General features: G+C 29.3%; 7 non-coding genes across 7 annotated transcripts; all 7 read left to right on the top strand.

Annotated features, from left to right (window-relative positions):
• Window positions 1-8,011: 8,011 nt before the first annotated feature.
• On the top strand, window positions 8,012-8,127 carry LOC127151503 (U5 spliceosomal RNA). The gene has a single exon (XR_007824554.1). It is a non-coding gene; the product is annotated as a U5 spliceosomal RNA (small nuclear RNA).
• Window positions 8,128-8,824: 697 nt separating this feature from the next.
• On the top strand, window positions 8,825-8,939 carry LOC127151498 (U5 spliceosomal RNA). The gene has a single exon (XR_007824549.1). It is a non-coding gene; the product is annotated as a U5 spliceosomal RNA (small nuclear RNA).
• A 1,779-nt stretch (window positions 8,940-10,718) lies between these two features.
• On the top strand, window positions 10,719-10,835 carry LOC127151504 (U5 spliceosomal RNA). Its single transcript, XR_007824555.1, has one exon. It is a non-coding gene; the product is annotated as a U5 spliceosomal RNA (small nuclear RNA).
• An 804-nt stretch (window positions 10,836-11,639) lies between these two features.
• LOC127151499 (U5 spliceosomal RNA) lies at window positions 11,640-11,756 on the top strand. The gene has a single exon (XR_007824550.1). It is a non-coding gene; the product is annotated as a U5 spliceosomal RNA (small nuclear RNA).
• Window positions 11,757-15,780: 4,024 nt separating this feature from the next.
• On the top strand, window positions 15,781-15,895 carry LOC127151502 (U5 spliceosomal RNA). The gene has a single exon (XR_007824553.1). It is a non-coding gene; the product is annotated as a U5 spliceosomal RNA (small nuclear RNA).
• A 7,117-nt stretch (window positions 15,896-23,012) lies between these two features.
• LOC127151497 (U5 spliceosomal RNA) lies at window positions 23,013-23,127 on the top strand. The gene has a single exon (XR_007824548.1). It is a non-coding gene; the product is annotated as a U5 spliceosomal RNA (small nuclear RNA).
• Window positions 23,128-26,319: 3,192 nt separating this feature from the next.
• Window positions 26,320-26,436, top strand: LOC127151500 (U5 spliceosomal RNA). The gene has a single exon (XR_007824551.1). It is a non-coding gene; the product is annotated as a U5 spliceosomal RNA (small nuclear RNA).
• The last annotated feature ends 1,147 nt before the right edge of the window (window positions 26,437-27,583 follow it).

The raw sequence follows: 27,583 nt of genomic DNA, 5'->3' as shown, positions 1-27,583 counted from the left end.
AAAAAAATCAATTTTTTTTTTATAGAATTACGGTAAGAATCCAATTTTTTTATCCAAGGAGGATGATAATCATAGGGATAAATTAAATTTTTAGAAAAAAAACTAAAAATTTAAAAACCATTTATTTTTAGATTTTTAAATTTTGACTCGATCTTTAAATCCTAAAATAAAAGAATTATAATTACTTAAAGGATAGTTTACATTTTTACATTTCTAAGTTGGGTTGGTAGAGAAAAATTGAGAAAAGAAAAAGAAAGAAAAGTCGGAGGACCGGACCGGTCTTCCCTTTAACATTCAAACCAATGGTCGAAATGACGTCACCTCATTGATGCATGATGATATATTAAAATATTTATACTTTTATTTTCCATTGAAATTTCTTTCTATTTTTTTTATTCTTTTATTGATTTAGACTATAACCAAACTTTTTAAGAAATTACAATCTAAATGTGGGTGCCATCTTATTAAAAATCAATCTAAATTATAAATGGGGTCTTTTAAAAAATATAGCAAAGCGGCAAAAGATTTATACTGTATAGAACAATTTTAAAACAATTTTGAAAACAGAAAAAGCTCAGGTCCACCGTGAAAAATATCCCGTCAACTACGTCTATCAACAACGTGCGCGTAATATATTTGGTACACGATCGTCTAGATTTTACTTTTTTTATACGATCGTTTACTTTTTTTTACATGATCCTTTGTATTTGGCTACTCCAATTTAAATGATTTTTTTTTAAGATTCCTATTTTTTTTGTATATGTCGTTTAGATTTGGTTACACAAATTTAAACAACGTAAAAAAAGAGAAGGAAGAGAAAAAAGACATAGAAAAAAATTGCAGCGAAAAAAAGATGAGGAAGATGATAAAGAGATCGCAACGAAGAGAAGAAAGACGAAATGACAAATCTGAAATACTTTAATTTTTCATGGACTTTTACACGTATGGTTTTTTGTTACATTTATGAAAATTAACCATTATAAATCATATAATTATTTAAAAAAAATAAAAAAAATGTATATATTCAAAACTAAACAAATTAGATTTTGAAATTTCCCAACCAAATAGCGTAAAATCCCATAGACTCGAAAATAAATATTTTGAAAAAGAAAAAAAAGCATAGATTTTTCAAAAATTGAGGACTAAAGAAAAAGAAACTCTTAATTGTCTTTTGGATATGTATTACATTTTTAACCAATTAATTATTGTAACTAAATTACATTTTTCTTTAAAAGTACAATGTAAAATCATATTTTTAACCCTTATGAAATCAGGTTCAACTCCAAATCAGGTGTACATTTGATAACAACTTGTAATGATAGGATGATAATAACCATGACTTGTCAAATTTGACTCTTTTATAATTTAAAATTATTTCATATCGTTACGGGCACAATCCAAAATAGAAAAAAAAACCACTAAAATCAACTTAAATCGATATTGGTGTGGATTATATAGTGACACAATCCTATCGATCTATGCAATATAATCAATACCACTAAAAAAATGTCATATATCTCTAACCATCTATCTATTATATTTATATCGTTTAGAAAAAAACAAAGTATCCCAACAAGTAAGTCGTTGAAGTTTATATTTAATTGAATTTAATTTGAGTTTATAAAGTCAAGGAGTAAAAGATTACTGCTGATACCCTTTCCCACCTAATTTGTAAAGAGACCTAAACCCCAACTTTCATTTCTACTTATCTTATTAGTCAACTACAGGTTAATCAAATAATAATAATAATAACAACAACAATAAACTAAAGGAAAATTTAGATTTTGTAGGTTTGGTTTCTATTTCTTTAAATGCCTTTTTAATCTTTAATTAAAAAATTTCCATAGTATTGATTTAGGTTTATCGATTTTTTTTTCTAAAAAACAAAAAACCAACGTAGGAAAAAAAAATCATCTCGAATTAACAATTCCAAGTTGTTTGATTTTTATAGAAAATTTCATAGAGATTGAAAACGAAACGAGGAACATGCTAGATTGAGTCGTGTATTATGTTGGTATTGGAATTTTCTCTCGTTCCCTCTTCTTATCTTCTATAGTATTTTTCGTGGATATGTACTTTATTACAAATGAAATCATATTATATTATTGACATAATCATGCTTTAACTTTTGGCCATGACTCACATGCTTCACCGAAATGATCTTCATTCGATTTATATTACTTAAAGAAATAAAGTCAAATATCTTTTAAGCAAGGAAGATTATCATTATTTTTTAAGGAAGTAATACAAATAAGCTTCCTTGTATAACGCATAGTAATCCAACCAATTTTAAGGAACCAATACATTAATTAAATCAACATTGTCCTTAAATAATTAAAAACGATCGTTTCTTATTATAAAAGTAATCTACCGTAATATCAAATAAGGTTTTATCGGCGAAGGAATTAGATTACGATCTATGTTTGAATTGTTTATGAAAAAAAAAAGCTATATATTATAATTTTACTAAAATGACACGACATCGTCATGTTTCTTAAAAACATTGTTGGTTCTAGACTACTTTCCTTTATCTTTTTGCATTAATCCATTCATTATCTAATTAATATTTTGTTACATGGCAAAACGAATTTATGTTATTTCTTTAAGACAGTTTGTTTTCTTTGTGAAGCTTAAGGTATATTATCGTGATCAATAATTACTTCTCGAGATAGAATGAATTACTAATATTATTGTTCGAATGGAACACTTCAACCATATGACTTTGACAAACACTATAATGTGTTTGTCAATTTATAAGAAAATAAAATATTTAAAGCTAGGTTGGACAATTCACAAAACAATTTTTATATTTTTGTTTGTTTGTTTTGAATGGATAAGAAAACTGTTTGTATAAATATTGTACTTAGAAAAAACAAAATTAACTGAAAAATCATTTTTAAAAAAAGAAATAAATTGTTTAATTACATATCATTAAACAAGTTCAATATTCTAAATTCAATTATATATATTTGAAGTTTTTGGTAACATCAAATTTGACCAAACCTTTTTGTCTTAGAAAATAAATAAAAACGTCTTTAAATTGGAAGGGAACATTCATAACAATTTCTACAAAATTGCAATTTAAGAGATGAAGAAGCCTAAATGTAACATTTCTTATATCATTCTAAATGTCAATATATATATATATATATATATATATATATATATATATATGATAATAAACAATAGTTTCAAGAAATTAATTTAAAACAAAACTTGACTTGATCAAATTAATTATTAATGAAAGAAAATCAAAGGATCAGAATCCACACCACACTCAAAATCTATTTAATTTGTATGTGAATTAAAAAAAAAGTGATTGACCTCACATAAGGATGATTAATTATTTTAATATGAAGATTCACTATATGGGCTAATAACAATATGCCGTATAGACATGATGCTTAGTTCATGGCTATATTATTTGAATTAAAAAAAAAAAAAAAAGATATTTCGTCGTTTTCAAATATAACAAAACGAACTAAAATATTTATATGCAGTTAAGTTTTAATTGAAAAATTAACTTTTTAGTCCCTAGGTTTGATGAATATATACACTTGTTTCTCCAATTTTAAAAATAGAACTTTTTACTCCTCACGTTTGTAAGAATAGACTCATTTGGTCTTGTGTTTTTAAAAACTATTTTTTTTAATGAGTTTTTAAAAATAAGTTTAAAAAGCCTATCAAATAACTTTATATTTTTATTTTAAATAATTATAAGACGTTTTAAATATGATAAATAACTTCTAAAAATCAAATCCTCGGTTAAAATCACGTTCACTATAATTATTCTTTTAAAAGAAATATATAAGGTTATTTCAGGAGCCTTTTAACCCTATTTATAAAAACTCAACAGTTAGAGACCAAATGAGTATATTCTTATAAACGTGAGACTAAGAAAGTTTATCTTTAAAACTTAGAAGAACATACTCATGACTAAAAATGTAATTTTTTTCGATTGTGATAAATTATGCATTACAATAAATTCAAATAATAGTTTAGCATCAATCTAAGGTTAATTAACTATGAGATTAAATATTTTGAGTTAACATTATTGTTGTTGTTATTATTATTATTTAGAGAAAGAAAGAAAAAAGATTGTTTAACCAACTTGTATTATATTTAATTGATATGGAAAGTCAACTTTTGAAGATATAGTCAAGCCATTACAATTGAAAGGAAGAAGATGATCCCATAATGCCCATTTGAATTTAGACTTTTTTCCCCTCCTCTCTCTCTCTCTCTCTCTCTCTTTCTCTTTTCATAGTTTAATAGTAATTATTAACATTACTTATGCTACAGACATTTTTTTCAATTTTAAAAAGTCATAAATAAAATAGCTAATAAATTCTAAATTTAAATCATTTTTTTTATATGGTTCCTTCCCCAATTACATTTGAAAATATAGACCATATTATATAATTTTAACCTTCCAATTATATATATATAAAGCTCTTAAAATAAAATCAAAAACTTTATAGCTTAATAATTTTCTTTAAGAAACACATAACTTAACTTAACTTATATAATTTAACTATTTGTCCTACTAAAACAATTTCTTTTGCTATCTCTTCTAATATTGCACTTTCTTTTGTTTATTTATTTATTTCACATAATCTCGACAACAACAAATATTATAATTGTAGTACTGTAAATATTTTTTTAAAAAAATTTATTGACGAAAGAGAATCAAATTTTAGTTGGAAATTGATATAGTATAGTTTTTATGTAAATTATTTTAACTCTTGTCAATAAATAAAATAGGTAACCACTGTGATGTTGAAGATTGTCGATAAATCTTATTTTAAAAGCACTATTCAATCACATTACACTTTTCCATAATATTCTATAACAAATAGCCAATACGTTTTTAATCGTACAATGATATTAACAAAAAAAAAAAAAAAGAGTAATCATGCATAATATGATTTGAAGCACTGTTTTTTTTTATTGTATTGCATACTGCTGGACTTGTATAATAAGTAAATAGTTATTGTTCTTGGAATGATTCTAATGAGTCATTTGGATCGTAGATATTGTTTCATAGACATAAACATTAAGAGTGATTACAATTGGTAGCAATTTTAGAAATAGTAATTAAGTGTATATAGCAACAATTTTAAAAAAAAATTGCAAATATAATAAAATTTATAAGTGATAAATCAATATTTTTAACATGATCTATCGATGATGATTAACTTCTATCATTTATAGATTTTGACAAATTTTCCTATAGTTGCAACTTTTTGAAATTGTTGACATATATTAATATTTTAAATATAATTGCTATATTTGCAACTATCTCAAATATTATATATCTGACATTTGAATTTATGAGATAATTATTGTTTGAAAGTTAAATATTTGTGTTTCAATTCAGTAATTTCGACATAGAAACTAGAAACTAAAAGTATATAATTACTTAATTAAATACAAGAGATCAATAAGGCCTCGTTTGTTTTACATACTTTTCTATGAAATTACAAGGAAACATTTGATATCCTTATTTGTTTCACACAATTTCACTTTTTAAAACCCGTGAATTATTATTCAAGGAACTTTTTAAGATCCCGCAAAAGTATGATATTTTTATGTCTAAAAGATGAACAACAAAAATATAGCTTAAGTAGTTTATAAATTGATATCAATTATTAATTACTATAGATTTTAGTTAATTATTAAACATAAAATATATTGTTACAAATTTTTCAAAAATAGAATAAAATATTTATGATTCATAGGAAAAGCGAAGTATAATAAACTTTGTCGTTTTGTTGTGCGGAGGTGTGTTAATAAATTTCTAATAATATATATGTCATTAATATTTTATGCTATTTTAATTATTTAATATAAATTATTATTGTTAATGATCGATATTAATTCTATTTAATTTAATTATTCTTAGTAAATAAGTTATTTTTAGTAAAAAAGTGGAGACATTATCAAGTATAGAAAAAAAAGCTATTTACAAAATATAACAAAATAAACTAAATATTATATAGATCATTTAAGTTTTTCTTTTTGTTATATTTTGTAAATAATTTCAATATTTTGCTATCCATAAAAATTTTTCCCTAAAAAATATTCTTTTGTTTGTATTATATTTATATAATTAATTAACATAACAAGAAATTAATTTTATATTAATTTTCTATTTAATTTTATTTTCTACAAATTATTGAATCGATGACAAATATTTAAATTAGAGGCATTAATAATTATGTACATCGAAACACATGCATAATTATCACAGACATTGAAAATCTAGACACATTCATATCCTAGATATTTAATGGGGGGATTTTCATGAATGGTAACATATTGAAACTAAAAAAAAAAAAGTAGGTCACGGAGAGTTTGATGATTTTTGCTATATTTTGTAAATAATTTCAATATTTTGTTATTTTTTAAAATATCCCTATTTAATATATATGTTCATGAAACAATATATCAAAATAATTCAAATAATACATTTAATCAAAGGTGGCTTAAGATATATTGGAAGCTTAGTTAACCCCATACCCATTTCATCCTCATTAAAACATAATTTAAATTTTGTATTCTTGTAAGAATTTTATTATATAGTGTACTAAAATAAATAATATATTATCATTTGGTATTATATTGTCAACTTTTGATTCTTCTTTATCCATTTTTTGTTTGTTTTATCATCAAGCTTATACATCACTGTCTTGTTTTTCTTTTATCATTTATCACCTTCTTTTCTTGATTAAATTAGCCTCATTTTATTTCCATTTTTATGAATAAAATTATTAATTATTAAATATTAATTTAAATCTCGACATCGATTATATATTCGCATGACAGTTGAAGTATGCTTGAGGAATGATATCTGTTTGATTTTATTAACTACTTCATTACGAGTAAATAATTAAGAACATACATGAATTTTAGGTGAATAAAATTAATTTACAAGATTCAAATAAATTACGTGTTATATTTTTAGTAAACATTACAAGACCTTATATTATAATAAAAAAATGAAGTCGAAAAAATAATAAATACCGACTTTGATAAGTACATAATTATAAATATGTTGTGCATTCAATTACCTTATAATTAAGACATTAAAAATTCATAAATTATAGTTTTTTTTGTTTCGATAAGAAGAGATTTAAATTTTTTATATTTTAATAATAAAAACACACGACTTAACTAGTCAAGCTTTATTTAAATTGGCTTACAAAATATAAATCAATAAATGAAAACCGAACTAAAATCTTCTAAGACTATAAAAATCCATTCAAAACAAACTATAAAATTGAATTGAAAACTAATTATCATAAAGCTAGGTTCATAAAATTAGACCAATTTATAATCCCACGATCACATATAAGATAAATCACCGTTTTCTATAGGACAATTTGTTGAGGCTACGAGCAACTTTCTAAAACAAGTGATTTATCTTCTCTTTGGGTCGAAGTTGATTCCCTAATTTATTAATCGTTTAGAGTCTCTTCATAAAATTAGACCAATTTATAAAAAACATAATATGTGAATGACTAAACAAAGAGTTTTCCATCATTGATATCATTCAGGACCTCTATCTCTCCGACCCTGCTTAAAGCTTTCTCTTGTTCAACTTTAAGAGTAACTCAATCATTCATAACTTAGACTATGATAGTTGAAGATTTTGACTTTAAACAATCTAAATTGAATAATTTTTTTTGATCGATGATTTTTTATTTATATATATATATAAATAATATAACATTTTTTATTATAAAAAAGCATTATAATTAATTTGGGAAATCAAAGATATGTATGTAGACAATGAAATAAAAATACCAATCAGTAAAAGGTCAAAAGGCGAATTTTCTTTTTTAATGCATAAGAATGTTCTATCTTCAACAAAAGAGAGCTATTAGTTTATGAGAAAATTGAATTGAAATAGCTTGATGAGAATTTCCCACATAGAAAAGAAGCAAATACAGTACTACACATCCACCGCCTATATAAAGTCGCCAACATCCACTTACGAAACCCACGGAGCCGTGCGGTGGGCACAGAGCGAACTATTCTTTCGCCTTTTACTAAAGAATACCGTGTGCTTGCCGCCTTAAGCGGCATACGCCTATTTTTGGAGGACTTCCCTTTGGGGTGGGTCCCTATAATATATTAGTATCAATTTTTTTCTTCTAATAAGTATATTTGATTCTTTGTTCGCTGTGGTTAAGTTTACAAATTCATAGCGCAATATAACTTTAATAGATAGTTTCATTGATAAAAATAGGTGAGACGGACAAAATCAACAAAACATGAGGTAATATATAAATAATTTCAACGATTGGTTTCCGATGTTTTCAAAATGTACTCCAAACTTCTTAAAACATATTTTGAGGAACTACTCGATCACTTGCTAAAACATATTTTGAGGAACTACTCAATCACTTGCTGCCGTTACTCTTCAGTTTTCTGTTGAGGTCTATCCTGTGGAGGTACTCACCTCCACAAATTGGGTAAATGACAAAAAAAATAATTGAAAAGCCATAGAGATCTTTAAAATTTATTCTTAAAAATTCAATATATATTAAAAATTAGAGACAAATTAATGGAATACAAAAAGAAATAAAATTTTAATTTATAGAGAATATTAGAATTTAAAAGCCAAAGAAATAAAAAAGGTAGATTTTTTTAATATAATATTTAATAATGTGAAATAAATTGGTAGAGGATCACAGCTGACATCCCATTACTGAGTAAAACATCTTAGAAGGCGAAACTCCCACATCGAATAAAACTACTTTAGACAACCCCTCCATCTACTACATAAAGGCGCCCACGACAATTTTCCAATCCACGGAGCCGTGCGGTGAGTACAAAGCGAACTATTCTTTCGCCTTTTACTAAAGAATACCGTGTGCTCACCGCTCATAGCGGCATACGCCTATTTTTGGAGGGTCTTTCCTACGGGATTGGTCCCTACAATTTTTAGTTAATAAATTCTTCTTTCAGTTCAAGCTGCTCAATGCAATTATTATTTTATTTTTCGTTTATAAATTCTTCTTTCAGTTCAAGCTGTTCAATTCAATTATTATTTTATAAAATATAAAATTTAGTAATGAACTAAAATATTTTTCAAATACTATGGGAATGTCAATGAAAGCTTAGAAACACGAGGTTGGGTAATATTGCCAAATTGAGGCTTGGTTAGGTTGTGGGACCCCTTGAAACTTAAACTTGACTAGAAATGGGCTCAACCTTCCTCGCTACAATTCAGAAATGAAGGAGGACGGAGAAAATCAAACCGGAAGATGGAATGAAATCGTCTTTGATAATCTTGAAATGAAAAGAGGCCATAGGTTCGAATCACATAGCCTCAGAGGCTGAGTCTGCGGAGAGGTTATTTGTCCTAATTCCCTGTCGTAAAGCCGAAAGAATTTGCGAAGAGAAGCGATTCTTCTTTATCTTTGAGTAGGTTTGGTTGGAGATCTTGTGTGACGGACTAAAAGGATTCTGAGTGATAGGGCCTCGTCCTACTCCGTCAAATCCCCTCTTCCCCTTCCTTTTCTTCTTATGCTGCCGCGCAACTGGGACTACTTACAGTCCTTGACGCCTATCGGGGTCCTATTCACACCTCCTTCTCTTTCTTTTTGATTGAAGGCTTTGACCCTCCTTCAGACTCGCTACAATTCAGAAATTCTAAATCAAATCAAAATTTACCAACTTTATAAGGTTGGGATTTTGTTTTTGTAAGTTTTATAAATACATTGTTTATTGATAACTCCCTACATTGTTAAAATTTCTTAATTTAAATATTACTTAATTGACTCAAATATATAATTAGTTTTATTTTGAAAATGTGTATAAACAATCATTTATTATCTCATAGACAAATACAAAAATCAACACACTTTCAAGAAGAAGAGTTGTTGAATTGCAATGAAGTATCTAGTTCTAGTCTATCTTGACCAATTTTGAGAATGTTCTCATCAATTTAATTTATTGTGGCACATTTCTTAGTTTAATGTGTGATAAAAGTATCAAGTTAAAACGTGTATCTTTCCCCATTTTTTTAATTTAGTGTTATCATATGTATGAATTAAAGTCATATTAATTTCAGACATAATTTAAAATCTTTCTTTCAAATCATTTCACCGTTTTCAATTTTATTATTTCATCCCATATCTACATAATAATTCTCTTTTCCACATATATTCATAAGGTCACACATGAACACATATCATCAAACATGCACTCATCACATAGTGTTCTATTCTACCACCATTAATTAAGGTTTTATTAAATCTTCCTTGTCTTAATTTATTCTAAGCTCCTTTGTGACATAATAGTCAAATTTTGCTAAAGAAAATCTATTGAATAGTACTTTCGTAAGTCTTAAATTTTCGAGAGTAAAATCGATCAAATCCTTCCATTTATGAATGTAGCGATGATCCATGGAAGTATTTTAATCATCCAACATTAATTTCAGTCTTTTCTATGCATCAAATTTAGATCACGAACTTCAAAGTTTAAAGAAAAGAAATTTTTAATAAAATAAAAGAGAATAAATAAAGTGATAAATAAGAGCAAAGGAGTGGTGAATGAAGGAATGAGTTCCAAAATGAAGACATCCCCATTGGTTAATTGAGAAGAGCAACACTTGGGGAAAAAAAACCCCACATCGAAAAGGAGTGCCGAAGTGAATGTGGCGGGTGCCTATATAATACAATCTACATTTACGATTGAAGAATACGGAGCCGTGCGGTGAACGCACAGCGAGCTATTCTTTCGCCTTTTACTAAAGAATACCGTGTGTTCGCCGTTTTAAGGCGGCATACGCCTATTTTTGGAGGGACCTTTTCTCGGGATTGGGTTCCTACATCAAATATATTTTTGAAATATTACATTTTGTATAATGATCACTCGAATAAAGTATTCAAGGGCCCAGTTACCTTTTGGGCCAAATAAATAGACATGGGGATATGGCCCAGCATTTTTCTTTGGTTCAATTCTCTGAGAGCTTGAGCTTGAATTGAATGGAATTGGATTTTGTGAAGATTGAGCTCAAATGATTTAATAATACAAGAGAAATTAGATAATATAAAGCCAGATTTGGGAATGTGGTGGATCTCCCTCTATTGGCCTTAGAAACCCAGAAATGAAAACTCTCAGATGGATTTTGAAACTTACTCCAAGACAGTTTTCGTTATTCTTTTTAGTTTTTATTCTTGAAAACTACTTCCTTTACACATCAGAAGTAGAAATGTAATTTGTTGCTTAAAACTTATATTTTAAAGCTCGCATTCAAGTTTTATCTTTTAATGTTGAAAAGTTCGAGCATCTATAATTCATTTAAATTGGAAGTTCAACATTTTATTTTATTCATCCAACGTTGATCATACATTTTCCCACCTTCAAAGAAGAGTTTTATAATTTTCAAGAAAGAAAAATTCAGAAATAAAACAAATAAATTAATAAATAACCATGCTGAATGGGATAACCACGTGGCAGTTTTTCTTTGGTTCCTGACATGTGAATAGTAGAGAGCAGCAACCCAAAATAAATAAACTAAAAGTTGCTTTTGAGAGTAAAACTCCCACATCGGAAAGCAGTTGGTAAGCCAATTTGTCCAGTGCCTATATAAACCCATTAATACTTTCCTCGAAAAGCCACGGAGCCGTGCGGTGAGTACAGAGCGAACTATTCTTTCGCCTTTTACTAAAGAATACCGTGTGCTCGCCGCTCACAGCGGCATACGCCTATTTTTGGAGGGCCTTCCTTCGGGTGGGTCCCTACAATTATGGATTTCCAAATTTTTTGATCGTACAGGAATTAGGAGAGGCTCGAGTGGTTCACAACAGTTCAAAGTAGATTGCACAATTGAAGTTCATTTCAGTAACAATATCCAGCCATGGACGTACAAATATGCTATTTTATAAGATGGAGAACTATTTTGAGTAAAATCTAAAATTAAGAACAAACTTATATGCAATGGGTATATTTATTTTGTAAATACAAATGAAAAGTATGTACTTCTTTTATATATTACACGTATATTGAATTGTTTGTTTATCGATGTAATTAATCTATATATGAATTAGTACCACAAAATTGACGAGAAAGATTATTTTCCAAACTTATTTAAATTAAAAAGGTTGTACTTGTAAAATTGTTTAAGTTCGTATGAATTTGAAATGTAATCAAGTATTGTATGCAATGCAATGAAATATTAAATTTACAATTTATATCATAGTTTGTTCATAAAATAAGGAGAATCTTACATAATTTGCTATTTGAGAGTGTTCTGTTTATTTAGGTCGATCGATTGGATTGTTCTGTTGGATTAATATTTATTTAAATATATTAAAAAAAAACTGTAAAGATAAAGATATTTGTGACATTTAATTATAGTCATGCTGTCTGTTCTTTACGTTCGATGTGAAGTATGATTGAAATGTTTTTGATAGGGAAAAAAGTCAAATTATATAACTATCGTCAATATGCAAATAGTTAGTTATTGTCATTTTATAACTATCGTTAATATGCAAATAGTGATAGACAATTACTCTAATATGTATGAACTGATAACAGTTAGTTATTGTTATAAAATATAAAATAATGAATATTTGTCAATACAACTAGATATATGATATTTGTTTTTTGTCATAAAAATACTTATGGTGACAAATCTAACCTTTACAGGCGATACAATCACTACAAAAAATTGTCATGAATTTTAAATATAACAGATCTTAATTGTCGTGACAGACCATTTTTCTTGTAGTGATTGGTTATGGTTGTTACTGTTGGGTTTCATGTCTTAAAACTCGTAGATAGTAATATAATCAATTAACCGTTATTAATAAAGTGTTTTATTATTATAATTTCAATAAATGTTATTGATTATTAGTTTTGTCTTAATAACCTAAATCTAATAGACTAACATTTTTAGTTGTTTGATGAGTATATAGAGACATATGAGGATCAATGTTCAAAATCAACTTAAAGAGTCTATAATATAAGGTTAAGGTTGGATATCTTATCCTGGTAATACTATGGATATGACCACTTTGTATTTGATACAAACATATTGATCCAATGCGTTCATGTATGCGACATGTAAGTGAGGGTATCCTACGCAATGAGTTTGCATAAGACTAGACCACAAAATAGTAATCACTAGATGTAGCTCCGTTAACTAGTTGGGTTTTTATTTCATTAGAATGATTTAGGTAACTTAGTCCAAATCCTGAGTGCATTATGAACTCTTATTCGCGAGAGATTGTTCTTTGATTTGCACGATCGAGAGTGGCCAGACTGATATGCTTATCATTTTGGGGACAAGACCGAGTGAGGAGCTGGGAACATAATCACACAAGATGAAATTCACACCTTTCCAACTTTAGGGTAAGTAGATAATTAAGTGTTCCTTTAAATGGTGTCTCCGAAACTTAAACAAAGGACTCTACCCTCTCTATAGCACGAGAGAGAGGGATTTTTGTTTAGTGGTTGGATCATAAACAAGTTGTTCATTAGAGAAGCATTGATATTTAAGGACTAGAAGTAACTTAGGAGTAAAATGGTAATTTGACCCAGCTGGTCTTACGAACATTTGTGGAGGACTAACTTACTGTTATTGGTCTATATCCATGGACACAGAAATATATCTACAGTGAGAAGAGTTTAGCTGTGAGTTTTTAGTGGAGTGTAAACACAATTAACGAATATTGATTAATGTGGTTAATGAGTTTAGCTAATTAATCTCATATTGTTTTAGCTTCTGATCTGTATGTCCATTAGCCCCTCTTCTTAGCTCGTAAGGGTAATGAGATTTAATTTTATTGGTTATAATTTGAAACGAGCAAATTTACTTTAGGAATTAATATAATGTATGACAATACATTATAATATAAAGTTTATAAAACCGTAAACCGTAAACTTTATTATATAAATTTAATTTTGGATATAATTCAAAATTAATTTATGAGATAAAAAATATTTGAATAAGTTCAAATATTAATTTAGTGTGAATTAGATTCCTATTAAAACTATAGGTTAGGAGAGAAATTTATTATTGAATATGATTCAAATTTGGATTAAAATATGATTTTAAATTTAACTATTAATTAGTTTAGTTTAATTTGATTAATTTAATTTAATTAATTAAATTAAATTAATCAAATTAAAACTATAAGATAGGTGAGATATTCATTTAAATATGATTTAATTAAAATATTAATATAATATAATATAATTAATTATTAACTTAATTAATTGTTTTAATTAATTAATTATCTTAATTTAATATTTATTTATTAAATTAATAGGGAACGTAAATGGTTTTTCCACATTCCCAATTATTCTGTCAACTTTCTACTTCTTCCGTCTGAAGAAGAGAGAAATTTTTTTGTGTAACAAAATAGAAGAATTGTTCTGTGATTCAGCAGACGCTCAAATTCTCTCTGGAAAAGAAAAATTTTCTCTGAAAAAAAAAGTTCCCTTCCAATTGGTTCCAACAAACCAAATCTCAACTAGAGAGTAGCAAGTTTTCCAAGTGGTGGTGTCTTCCAATTTGGAGTTTTGTAGATACAGTGACGTCAACGATCGTAAGTTTCCAATTCTCTGTATTTCTCTAATATTCATTATTTCAAAGCATGCTTAGCCATAAATAAGGTGTTGTCAACGTATTGTTATTTTTTAGGTTCCATATTAAATTGAGTTTTAGTCTCTGTTAATTCTTCCACTGCCTAGGGTTTTTATCCTTACAGTTACTATATATTTTCTCGAGGTTGTTAATATTTATTAATAAATACATAGTTAATATTTATTAATAATTTCATGAAGTTGAATTTAGTTTTTGCATGACCTAAATATAAGCTTGTGCTTGTGTGATATTGTTGTGGTGGAAGACATAAGTGTGGGCGAACGTGCAACAAAATTATGTGTTGAGAAAGTCTTTTTAATTACTCAGTTTTTGTGGTGTGTGGTGTTGAATACTTTGTTTGTGGCATTGTGAGTCATTTGTGCGAAAAGATCTGTGCAAGTTAGGGGAGCCTAACATTAAAGATTATTATGAGGCGTCTCTTACTGGAGAGCCTACAAAGTGAGATGCAAATGTGAAACATGAAACATATGATTTAGGGGGAGTCTAGATGAATTCCTTATCCACACATGAAGTGGATTAGGAGGAACCTAAATGTTTATCTTTTGTAAAAGCCATATAAATCAAGATAGTTGATTCTTGATAAGTTATGTATTTGTGATCCTCTTCAATCGGACTAAAGGTTTCCTAGATGTAGATATTGTGACATCTAACTAGGTTGCCGACATGCTAGCATTTTATTATGTGTTTTTGTCTGATACTCATGTGTTACTTTAGTTATAAAACTTAAACGTTAATTTAAGTTGTTAGGCAATTAATCGTGACTTATTTTTCTCAATTGGTATCAAAGTGGGTTGATTACGGGTTTATTGAATCTTCAATTGAGTCCATCAGGGTTAACAACTTATTTTGACATTGATCATAGATTTTCCCACCTTCAAATATTTCATACATTTCAAAGAAGAGTTTTATAATTTTCGAGAAAGAAAGATTCAGAAATAAAACAAATAAATTAATAGATATCTATGCTGAATGGGATAACCACGTGGCAGTTCTTCTTTGGTTCCTGACATATGAATAGTAGAAGCAGCAACCCAAAATAAATAAACTAAAAGTTGCTTTTGAGAGTAAAACTCCCACATCGGAAGAAGTTGGTAAGTCAATTTGTCCGGTGCCTATATAAACCCATTAATACTTTCCTTGAAAAGCGACGGAGCCGTGCGGTGAGTACAGAGCGAACTATTCTTTCGCCTTTTACTAAAGAATACCGTGTGCTCGCCGCTCACAGCGGCATACGCCTATTTTTGGAGGGCCTTCCTTTGGGTGGATCCCTATAATTGGGTATTTCCAAATTTTTTAATCGTAGAGGAATCAGAAGAGCTTCGAGTTGTTCACAACGGTACAAAATAGACTGCAGAATTGAAGTTTATTTCAGTGACAATATCCACCCACGAACTATTTTATAAGATGGAGAAATGTTTTCAGTAGAATCTAAAATTAACAATTACCTTAGAGATGCAAGTTATTTGGTTACGGAATTATACAGTAGGTACATTTATTTTTATAATATAAAGGAAAAATATATACTTTTTTAATTATTCCACGTATATTGAATTGTTTGTTTATCGATGTAATTAAACTATATATGAATTAGCAATTAATCTAATTAATCATCGCACAATGTTTTTTTTTATGAAAACAGAGACTACAAAATTGACTAGAAAGATCATTTTCCAAATTTATTTAAATTAAAAGGGTTGTACTTGTAAAATTGTTCAAGTTGGTATGAATTTGAGATGTAATTAAGTATTGTATACAATGTAATGAAATCTTAAATTTATAATTTATATCATAGTTTGTTCATAAAATAAGGAGAATCTTACATGATTTGGTACGTTGGATTACGTTTATTTAGATTGGATTGTGTTGTTAGGTTGGATTATGTTTATTTAGATTAGATTGTTTTGTTGGATTAATATTTATTAATAAATATTTTAGAAAAAAAGTGTCAAGATAAAGATATCTTTTACATTTAATTATAGTCATGCTGTCTGTTCTTGACGTTCGATGTGAATTATGATTGACATGTTTTTTACAGGAAAAAAAAGTCAAATTATATAAATCCATGATATTTTATAACTATCGTCAGTATGATTACTCTAATATGTGTGAATTGATAACAGATATAAAATAATGACATTCATTATTTTTCAATACTACTAGATATATGATATTTGTTTTTTGTCATGAAAATACTTATGGTGACAAATCTAACCTTTTACAGGCGATACAATTACTGTAAAAAAACTGTTATGAATTTTAAATATGACAGATTTTAATTGTCGTGATGGGCCATTTTTCTTGTAGTGATTGGTTATGGTTGTTATTGTTGCGTTTCATATCTTAAAGCTCGTAGATAATAATATAATCAATTGACCGTTATTAATAAAGTGTTTTATTATTATAATTTCAATAAGTGTTATTGATTATTAGTTTTTTAATAACCTAAATCCAATAAACTAAAATTCTAAGTTGTTTGATGAGTCTTGAAGAGTATGTAGAGAAATATGAGGATCAATGCTCAAGATCAACTTAAAGGATATATAGTCACTACTAGAAAAAGACCCTTTCTTGACGGTTGATTTTTTCTTTTCTTGACGGTTTCTTGAAAAACCGTCAAGAAAGGGGCGGTTTAATGAAAAAACCGTCAAGAATTTTGATTAAAAGGCGGAGGGGAGGCAATTTACTTGACGGTTTTGAAACGTCAAGTAATATGCAATGTTTCCTTGACGTTTTGGAACCGTCAAGTTGTTTATTTTACATTTTTGACATTTTTAAAACGTCAAGAATTATCATGAGTTTGATATTCTTGACGTTTTTTTAAAACGTCAAATGTATATATTTATCCTTGACGTTTTAAAACTGTCAAGAAATGTCGTTAAATTCTTGACGTTTTAAAACGTCAAAAAATTTCATTTTCAAATTTATTGATGTTTCTTGACGTTTTAAAAACGTCAAGAATGTTTTTAAAAAAAACCTATTTTTTTAAAAATATATTATTATTTTATATTATTTTTTAAATTTTTTAAATTTTATTATTATTATTAAATTTATTTATCTAAAAAAAACCCTAGAGGCTTCGCGTGGCTTTCATTCTTCTTCTTCCTCATCGCGAAAGGCCACCGCCTCGCGCCATTCACCTCCGTATCACCTCCGCGTCTCTTCGACGACGACGAAACCTTCGACGACGACGACGACCACCGCCGTATCACCTCCGCGTCTCTTCCGATTCGACGACAGCAGCTTCGACTACAACCGTCGCGTCTCTTCCGACGACAACCGCCTGACGACAACCGCCGCATCACCTCATTCATCGGCGACTACCCAGCCGTAAGTCATTTTATCATAGTTTTGATTTCTGAGGTTAAGGCTGGATATCTTATCTTGGTAATACTATGGATATGGTGTAACGACCCAACTTTTCCGGACTAAGCTCAGGTCACTACCAAATACCAAAACTCGACTATTCAACGAAAAATTTAAAACGGACCAAATACGATTCATTAAAACAGTATAAACCTTAAAAAAGACAGTTTCGGGCCCTATTTTAAATAATTCAAAAAGAAAATCACAAAATACAATGTCAAGTCACCAGTCCAAAAATCATAATCAAAATATTCTGACAAAATACATAGCGGAAGCGAAAGAAAAACGGACGCGTCCATATGGCCTTCACGCATCCTTCCTGCCTCTCGTCGGTCTGCCCCTCGCTCTACCCCTACCTGAAAAGTTAAAGAAGAGAAAGGGTGAGTATAAACATACCCAGTAAGGGACCCACTACTGGGCCCGTTAGGGAACAACAGTTAACTTCCTATTCGGGGGTACCCTACATAACAGTCTAGTGGTTCCGTAGAACGCACATATCAGTCTAGTGCTCCCGAAGGATGCACATATCAGTCTAGTGCTCCCGAGGGATGCACATATCAGTCTAGTGCCCCCGAAGGATGCACATATCAGTCTAGTGCTCCCGAAGGATGCACCTCTCAGTAAGGCACACTACCCCATAGATGAAGCTAACCGTTACCCCTCAGCCCTTACTAAACTGTCTACATCAGTCACATCTCAACGGCATTCATATTACGGTCCCGCCATAGACTTTGTCAGTCAGATAGTATAGGTTTAACATCTACACCCTCAGTTGCTTTATGCATTACCGATTCGCACACCAATAGGGAAACCCTAGGTCCAATCGACTAACCAACCAAAACCGGACTTACTGTCCTTTCCCGTCCAAACTCCATGAACCACATCCAGACCAGTGTTTAATACATACTAAACCGTAACTTTAAGGTCCATCAACATATAATTTCAATCCACAAATAGCAGTCACAGTATATTTTCATCAGACAAAATATAATATCAGTACTTAACAGTCAACACGCATACAGATATTCAGTACAATCACCAACGTGTAATCCCCTGTGGATTACTACGGTTTTAACCTGGACTCGGGGTCCAGTAGTAGGAAAACCCTTACCTGAAACTCGGTTATGCCCCTCGATCGAAATCCACGCTTGACAGATCCAAGGAAAGGAGGCTATCTCCAACCAGGCCTACCGCGAGACCCGAGAACCCAAGTGTCAAATCTGAACTACCTTCAAGGGAGACAAGTAGGGTCATATCTTATTCCAATATTCAAACTCTAATCGGATGTAGCAACATTAGAGAATTCATCGAAAACAATCCTTACCGAAGACTCACCGTGACCCGGAGCGGAGGAAGGAAGGCTTAGGTGGCTTGGTGAAACAGGGAGCTCGGCTCGGCTTGAAGGCGCTCGGCTCGGCTCGGCTCGGCTCCACCTCGGCTCGGCTCGGCTTGGTCTCGGCTCGGCTCAACTCGGCTCGCGGCTCGGCTCACTCGGCTCACGGCTCGGCTCACTCGGCTCGCGGCTCGGCTCGCGGCTCGCTCGGCTTAGGGCTCGGCTCGGACAAGGATGGCGGCTCGGGTACGGCTCGCGGCTCGGCTTGGTCGACTCGGCTCACCCGGATTGTGTGGCTCGGATCGGAAACGGGCTCGGGTCAGCTGGAACCGGGTCGGGTCGAACGGCTAGCACGATTCCGCGGCTTCTTTTCTTTCCGGCGAACGACGGCGCTTCCTCCGTGCTCGGTCGGCGTTGGAGACACGAGCTGATGACGGAGAGTACGCCGGCGGTGGTAGAACGACGAGAGAACGACGGAGAAAGAAAAGGAAAATGGATGGTTTGGGTGGCGGTGGCGCGGCGGAGAGAAAACGAAAACGGAGGGAAGGAAAGGAGATGGTGGCGGCGTCGGCTGTCGTCGGTGGGGGCTGTAAGGAAGATGAAGGAGAAGAGAAGGAGAGATGGGCTGCGCGAACGGCGGCGGTGGTCGGGCGAAGGATGGAGGAAGATGAGGAAATGGATGGCTCGGTGGCGGCGTCGGCGAGAGAGAAAAGAAATTTCGAGGGGGGGGGGGCTGCGCGCGAACTTAGGGTTTTTTCTTTTCTTTTTTTTTTTTTGTAAATTATATATATATATATATATATATATATATATATATATATAAACTTTAATAATTATAAACAATTAATAGTTTAAATTAAATTTAATAATAATATATATATTAAAATATAAATAATAATAATAATAATAAAGTAATAATAATAATATATTAATAATATTAATATTAATAAATAATAATTTATTTTATTGTTTTATAAAAACAATATTTCTATAATATTAATTAATAATAATATTTATTATAATATTAATATTATAACAAATAAAAATAAATATTAATAATAATAATATAATAATATTATATTATTATTATATCGACTTGCAATTTACATAAAACGAGAAAAATTTTACCTTAAATTTTCGGGGCGTTACATATGGCCACCTTGTATTGCTACGCTGGAGCTAGGGAGAAAGAAATGAAGAAGGCTCGACTGAAAGGAGAGGGAACAAAGGCACGCTAAAAACGTATTGATCTAATGCATTTATGTATGCGACATGCAAGTGAGAGTATCCTATGCAATAAGTTTGCATAAGACTAGACCACAAAATAGTAATCACTAGATCTAACTCCGTTAACTAATTGAGTTTCTATTTCATTAGGATGACCTAGGTAACTTAGTCCAAATCTTGAGTGCATTATGAACTCTTATTCGTGAGAGATTGTTCTTTGATTTGTACAAGTGAGAGTGGTCAGCTTGCCAACTTAATATGCCTACCATTTTGGGGACAAGACCGAGCGAGGAGCTAAGAACATAATCACACAAGATAAATTCATACAAGATGAAATTCACACCTTTCTAACTTTAAGGTAAGTAGATAATTAAGTGTTCCCTTAAATGGTGTCTCTGAAACTTAAACAAAGGGCTATACCCTTTTTATGGCACGAGAGAGAGGTTTCTGTTTAGTAGTTGGATCATAAACAAATTGTTCATTAGAGAAGCATTGATATTTAAGGACTAGAAGTAACCTAGGAGTAAAATGGTAATTTGATCCAGCTGGTGTTACGAACATTTGTGAAAGATTAACTTACTGATATTGGTCTATATCCATGGACACAGAAATATATCTACAGTGAGAAGAGTTTAGCTGTGAGTCTTTAGTGAAGTGTACACACAGTTAACGAATATTGATTAATGTGGTTAATGAGTTTAGCTAATTAATCTCATATTGTTGTAGCTTCTGATCTGTAGGTCTATTAGGTCCTCTTTCTAGCTCGTAAGGGTAATGAGATTTAATTTTATTGGTGGTAATTTAAAATGAGCAAATTTACTTTAGGAATTAATATAATGTTTGGTAATATATTATAATAAAAATTTTATATTTTAATTAAACTTTATTATATAAATTTAATTTTGGATATGATTCAAAATTTATTTATGAGATAATAAAATATTTGAATAAGTTCAAATATTAATTTAATGTGAATTAGATTGAAATTTAAACTATAGGTTAGGAGAGAAATTTATATTTGAATATGATTCAAATTTGGATGAAAATATGATTTTAAATTTAACAATTAATTAATTGGAGAATTAATTAATAGTTCAATTTAATTTAATTTAATTAATCAAATTAAAACTATAGGATAGGTAAATGATTTAAATAAAATATTAATTAAATATAATTTAATTAATTATAATTTAATTAATTATTAACTTAATTAATTGTTTTAATTAATCAATTATCTTAATTTAATATTGATTTATTAAATTAATAGGGAGCGTAAATGGTTTTTCTACATTCCAATTTATTTTCTCAACTTTCTACTTTTTCCGTCTGAAGAAGAGGGAAATTTTTTTGCGTAACAAAACATAAGAACTGTTTTGTGATTCAGCAGACGCTCAAATTCTCTCTGGAAAAGAAAAATTTTCTCTGAAAGAAAAAGTTCCCTCCCAATTGGTTCCCACAAACCAAATCTCAACTAGAGTCCAAGTGGTGGTGCCTCCTAATTTGGTGTTTTGAGACGTCAACGATCGTAAGTTTCCAATTCTCTGTATTTCTCTAATATTCATTATTTCAAAGCATGCTTAGCCATAAATTAGGTGTTGGCAATGTATTGTTATTTTTTAGGTTCCATATTAAATTGAGTTTTGGTCTCTGTTAATTCTTCCACTGCGTAGGGTTTTTATCCTTACAGTTACTATATATTTTCTCGAGGTTGTTAATATTTATTAATAAATACATGGTTAATATTTATTAATAAATTCATGAAATTGACTTTAGTTTTTGCATGACCTAAGAATATAAGCTTGTGCATGTTTGATATTGTTGTGGTGGAAGGCATAAGTGTGGGCGAATGTGCAACAAAATTATGTGTTGAGAAAGTCTTTTACGAAGTACTCAGTTTGTGCGGTGTGTGGTGTTGAATACATTCTTTGTGGCATTGTGAGTCATTTGTGTGAAAAGATGTTGTGACCAACATGCTAGCGTTTTATTCTGTCTTTTTGTACTGATACTCATGTGTTACTTTAGTTATAAAACTTGAACGTTAACTTAAGTTGTTAAGCAATTAATCGTGACTTATTTTTCTCAACTGTTATCAGAGTGAGTTGATTTCTGGTTTATTGAATCTTTAATCGAGTCCATCAGGGTTGACAACTTATTTTGACATTGATCATAGATTTTCCCACCTTCAAATATTTCATACATTTCAAAGAAGAGTTTTATAATTTTCGAGAAAGAAAGATTCAGAAATAAAACAAATAAATTAATAGATATCTATGCTGAATGGGATAACCACGTGGCAGTTCTTCTTTGGTTCCTGACATATGAATAGTAGAGAGCAGCAACCCAAAATAAATAAACTAAAAGTTGCTTTTGAGAGTAAAACTCCCACATCGGAAGAAGTTGGTAAGTCAATTTGTCCGGTGCCTATATAAACCCATTAATACTTACCTTGAAAAGCGACGGAGCCGTGCGGTGAGTACAGAGCGAACTATTCTTTCGCCTTTTACTAAAGAATACCGTGTGCTCGCCGCTCATAGCGGCATACGCCTATTTTTGGGGGGTCTTTCCTACGGGATTTTGGTCCCTACAATTTTTAGTTAATAAATTCTTCTTTCAGTTCAAGCTGCTCAATGCAATTATTATTTTATTTTTCGTTTATAAATTCTTCTTTCAGTTCAAGCTGTTCAATACAATTATTATTTTATAAAATATAATATTTTGTTATATTTTATAAATATTAGTAATGAACTAAAATTATATTTTGTTATATTTTATAAATATTAGTAATGAACTAAAATATTTTTCAAATACTTAGGGAATGTCAATGAAAGCTCAGAAACACGAGGTTGGGTAACCTCGCCAAATCGAGGCTTGGTTAGGTTGTGGAGCCCTTGAAACTTAAACTTGACTAGAAATGGGCTCAACCTTTCATGCCAATTTGGTATCAAATTAAAGCTTTTTAGTACCTTTGTGACATAATAGTCAAATTTTGTTAAAGAAAATCTATTGAATAGTACTTTCGTAAGAGAGTAAAATCGATCAAATCCATATATGATCCATGGAAGTATTTTAATCATCCAACATTAATTTTAGTCTTTTCTATGCATCAAATTTAGATCACGAACTTCAAAGTTTAAAGAGAAGAAATTTTTAATAAAATAAAAGAGAATAAATAAAGTGATAAATAAATGAATATTTTTATAAATATTTTTATATTTTGTTATATTTATCAAAATTAACCTTATTTTCTTGTTTGTGACTCGTTTGTTTCTAAATTTGAATGCAAGAGCTCACAACAGTGTTTAAGGTCCCAAAAACTAAAAAAATGTGAGTTATGAATGTGAAACTAAAAAAATGTGAGTTATGAATGTGATGAAGCGACAAAATATGATGGAGTGAATTATGTTTAATTTGATTCCATGCTCCATTTCCTTGACAAATGCTCCAACTAAAGTAGACTTATATAATTTGTATCATTATTAGGTAGACTCAAAAATGTCAAATTAATACCCACTTTAGTGGTTGGAAGAAGTATTTAATTGAGCAAACCCATGTATCCATTTATTTTTCTCTCATTGTTTATAAATCTAACACTTTACATACCATCTGTTTTCTTTTAAATTATTTCTTTCATTCCCATGTGTTTATTTCTTTCATTGTAATGCACCATTTATATCTTTGTCTTCTTCTTCTTCTTTTTTTTTTTTTAAGACAAGTTGCATAAATGATATTGGAGTAAAAAAGGAATAGAGTATATAGTAAAGGTTAAATTAAAAAAAAAAAAAAACGTACACGAATTTTGTGGATTGTATAAAAAAAATATTCTTAAACTTTAAAAAATATCCTTACCATTAGACTGTTAGTTATAGATGGAAAGTGTTTAGTTTTATTTCAAAAATACTTTTAAAAGGTTTCAAAAATAACATTGAACTTAGAAAAAGTTAAAAGGTATTATTTTTGTTGAATCAAAATTTACACCAATTTTCTCACCAACCAAAATAAAAATAAAATTTTAAGTTAAAACTATAGTTTTAAATTTATTTAGCTATTAACACATCATGATAGATCACGAAGTATATTCGACTATTAATACACGGTGATAGTTTGATAAATCTCTCGGTGTGAGTTTTTTTTTAAATTTGACTAGTTATTTTTTTAGTATGTTTTAAAGAGGTTTTTTTTTAAAAAAATTACATGAGATTTTGTGGGATTTTATGTTTTAGTGAATGTTTAAAATATTGACGTTGATGGATTTATCGAAATCTAGTTTTACAAAAATTTAATTTTAGTGGATATTATTTGAAAAGAAAAACAAAAAATTCAAAAAATAAATTTAAATGAGTAAACAAATCTTTTATTATTTTCAAATAAGTATATAGATCTACTATTTATATGATATTAACATAAGAATTATTTTTGTGTTTATTTTTTGTGATTTGATAATTTTTCTATGATGTCATAGAAATATTGGTTCATATTTTCTATCGATATCGAATCCACAAAAATGTTTGACAAAAAAATATCGACATATCGATGAAAATTTTGGAACTATGGTTTTAACTTACAATTTTGGTTTTTTTTGTGGGTGAATAAATTTAGTGTAAAAATTGGAATGACTTTTTTAAGGTTTAAAGGTGTTTAGAACTTTTCAATAATTCGTGGGTATTTTTGAAACAAAACTTTAACAATCTTCATAAATAATTAACAATAATGGTATTTTCAAACCATTTTCAAAAGTTTAAGGTCATTTTTGAAATGTTAACCTTAAACTTTCGAAAGTTTAGGGGTATTTTTGACACAAACTACAAAATTGAGGAGCATTTTTTTTTTATATATAATTTAGCATATAGCAAAAGGACAAAACAATTGCCTATATAGCACAAAAAATTGATAAAAAACTAAAATGCTCACGCCCAACTACTATTTCAAAGATTTTTTTTTCGATTTCTCAAAATTGAAAGCTATCAATGATTACACTCATCATTCATAACTATCATCACTAACAGTTGTCATCTTAAGTGACTTTCAATTTGAGAAATGTGTTTTTATTACTTGTTATCATTGATAACGACAATCAGTGGTAATTCCTATCAATGATAGTCATTAAATGATAAATTTGACATTTTATAAATTTTACTAGTTGACTGGTCATCATTTGCTATTTTTATACGTATTTTATTATTGTGTTATATTTTTAATTCATTTTCTAAGTTGTGCTATTTCCTATCATTAATTTTTCTTATTTCCTTCCATGTAACATCTCTATATCTATGGATAGAGTTGAGACTCCTCAAGTTTTAGATTGCCCATATATTGATTCTAACTTGCTTAGTTGGAAACTAACCATATTAAATTGGAGTTATAGAGTACTTGGATTGATCAGACAACCAAACTTATATTTTAAAGCTCACATTCAAGTTTTATCTTTTAATGTTGAAAAGTTCGAGCATCTATAATTCATTTAAATTGGAAGTTCAACATTTTATTTTATTCATCCAACATTGATCATACAAGAAGAGTTTTATAATTTTCAAGAAAGAAAAATTCAGAAATAAAACAAATAAATTAAATAAATAACCATGCTGAATGGGATAACCACGTGGCAGTTTTTCTTTGGTTCCTGACATGTGAATAGTAGAGAGCAGCAACCCAAAATAAATAAACTAAAAGTTGCTTTTGAGAGTAAAACTCCCACATTGGAAAGCAGTTGGTAAGTCAATTTATCCAGTGCCTATATAAACCCATTAATACTTTCTTTGAAAACCCACGGAGCCGTGCGGTGAGTACAGAGCGAACTATTCTTTCGCCTTTTACTAAAGAATACCGTGTGCTCGCCGCTCATAGCGGCATACGCCTATTTTTGGAGGGCCTTCCTACGGGTGGGTCCCTACAATTATGTATTCCCAAATCTTCTAATTGTTCACGAGACCAAAGAACCCCGAATGGTTTACAACGGTCCAAAAAAGATTTGGATGGTGAAATATTTTGAGTAAAATCTTAAAGTAACAATATATTATGAAGGAAAAATATATTGAAATGTTTGTTTATCGGTAATTGATCTATATATAAATTAGTAATTAATTAGCGCACAACTAGAAAGATCATTTTCTAAAATTATTTAAATTTCCTTTTAGTAATTAATATCTATTAATATATATGATCAATAATTTATTAATAAAGATGTAATAGAGGATTATTTAAATAATTCGTCATATATTATAATTGTCATGAATGATAAATAATTATTTTCATATGTGTGAATTGATAACAGTTAGTTATTGTCATAAAATATAAAATAATGACATTAATTATTTTATAAAATATAAAATAATGACATTAATTATTTCCCTAAAATAATGAGATTAATGAAAATAAGTGACCATTTTTTCAATCTGTCATAGTTAGCTATACCTTTACTGGTGATACAATGACTATAAAAAACTGTCATAAATTTGAAATATGATGGATTATAACTGTCGTGGTAAACTATTTTTCTTGTAGTGGTTGGTTATGGTTATTATATATTCTCTCAAGTTGGTTAATATTTATTAATAAATCTTTTAGTTTTTGTGTGACCTAAAATTATAAGCTTGTGCTCAGTGATATTGTTGTGGTGTAAGACAGAAGTGTGGGTGAACATGCAATAAAATTATGTGTTGAGGAAGTCTTGTACGAAATACTTAATTTGTGTGAGAAGATTTGTACAAGTTAAGTTAAGTGAGACTATTATGAAAATCCTCTTACACGGGGCATGCACAATAAGATGCATAGTGATGAGTCTCATGATGAGCTTGCGTAATTAAAGTTTATTAGAGTAACAATGGTCTAGCCATGAACATACACTGTTTGCTATTTTATAAGATGGAGAGATATCTTCTGAGTAAAATCTAAAATTAATAATATATTAACTTAGATACATATTATTTGGTTACTGAATTATATAATAGATTCATTTATTTTTTTAATATAAAGGAAAAATATATACTTCTAATTTATATATTGCACATTGAAATGTTTGTTTATCCATGTAATTA

The sequence above is a fragment of the Cucumis melo genome, chromosome 10, assembly GCF_025177605.1.
Source record: "Cucumis melo cultivar AY chromosome 10, USDA_Cmelo_AY_1.0, whole genome shotgun sequence".
Taxonomy (NCBI): domain Eukaryota; kingdom Viridiplantae; phylum Streptophyta; class Magnoliopsida; order Cucurbitales; family Cucurbitaceae; genus Cucumis; species Cucumis melo.
The sequence above is the reverse complement of the archived record's forward strand: the minus strand, read 5'-3'. Positions and strand labels throughout refer to the sequence as shown.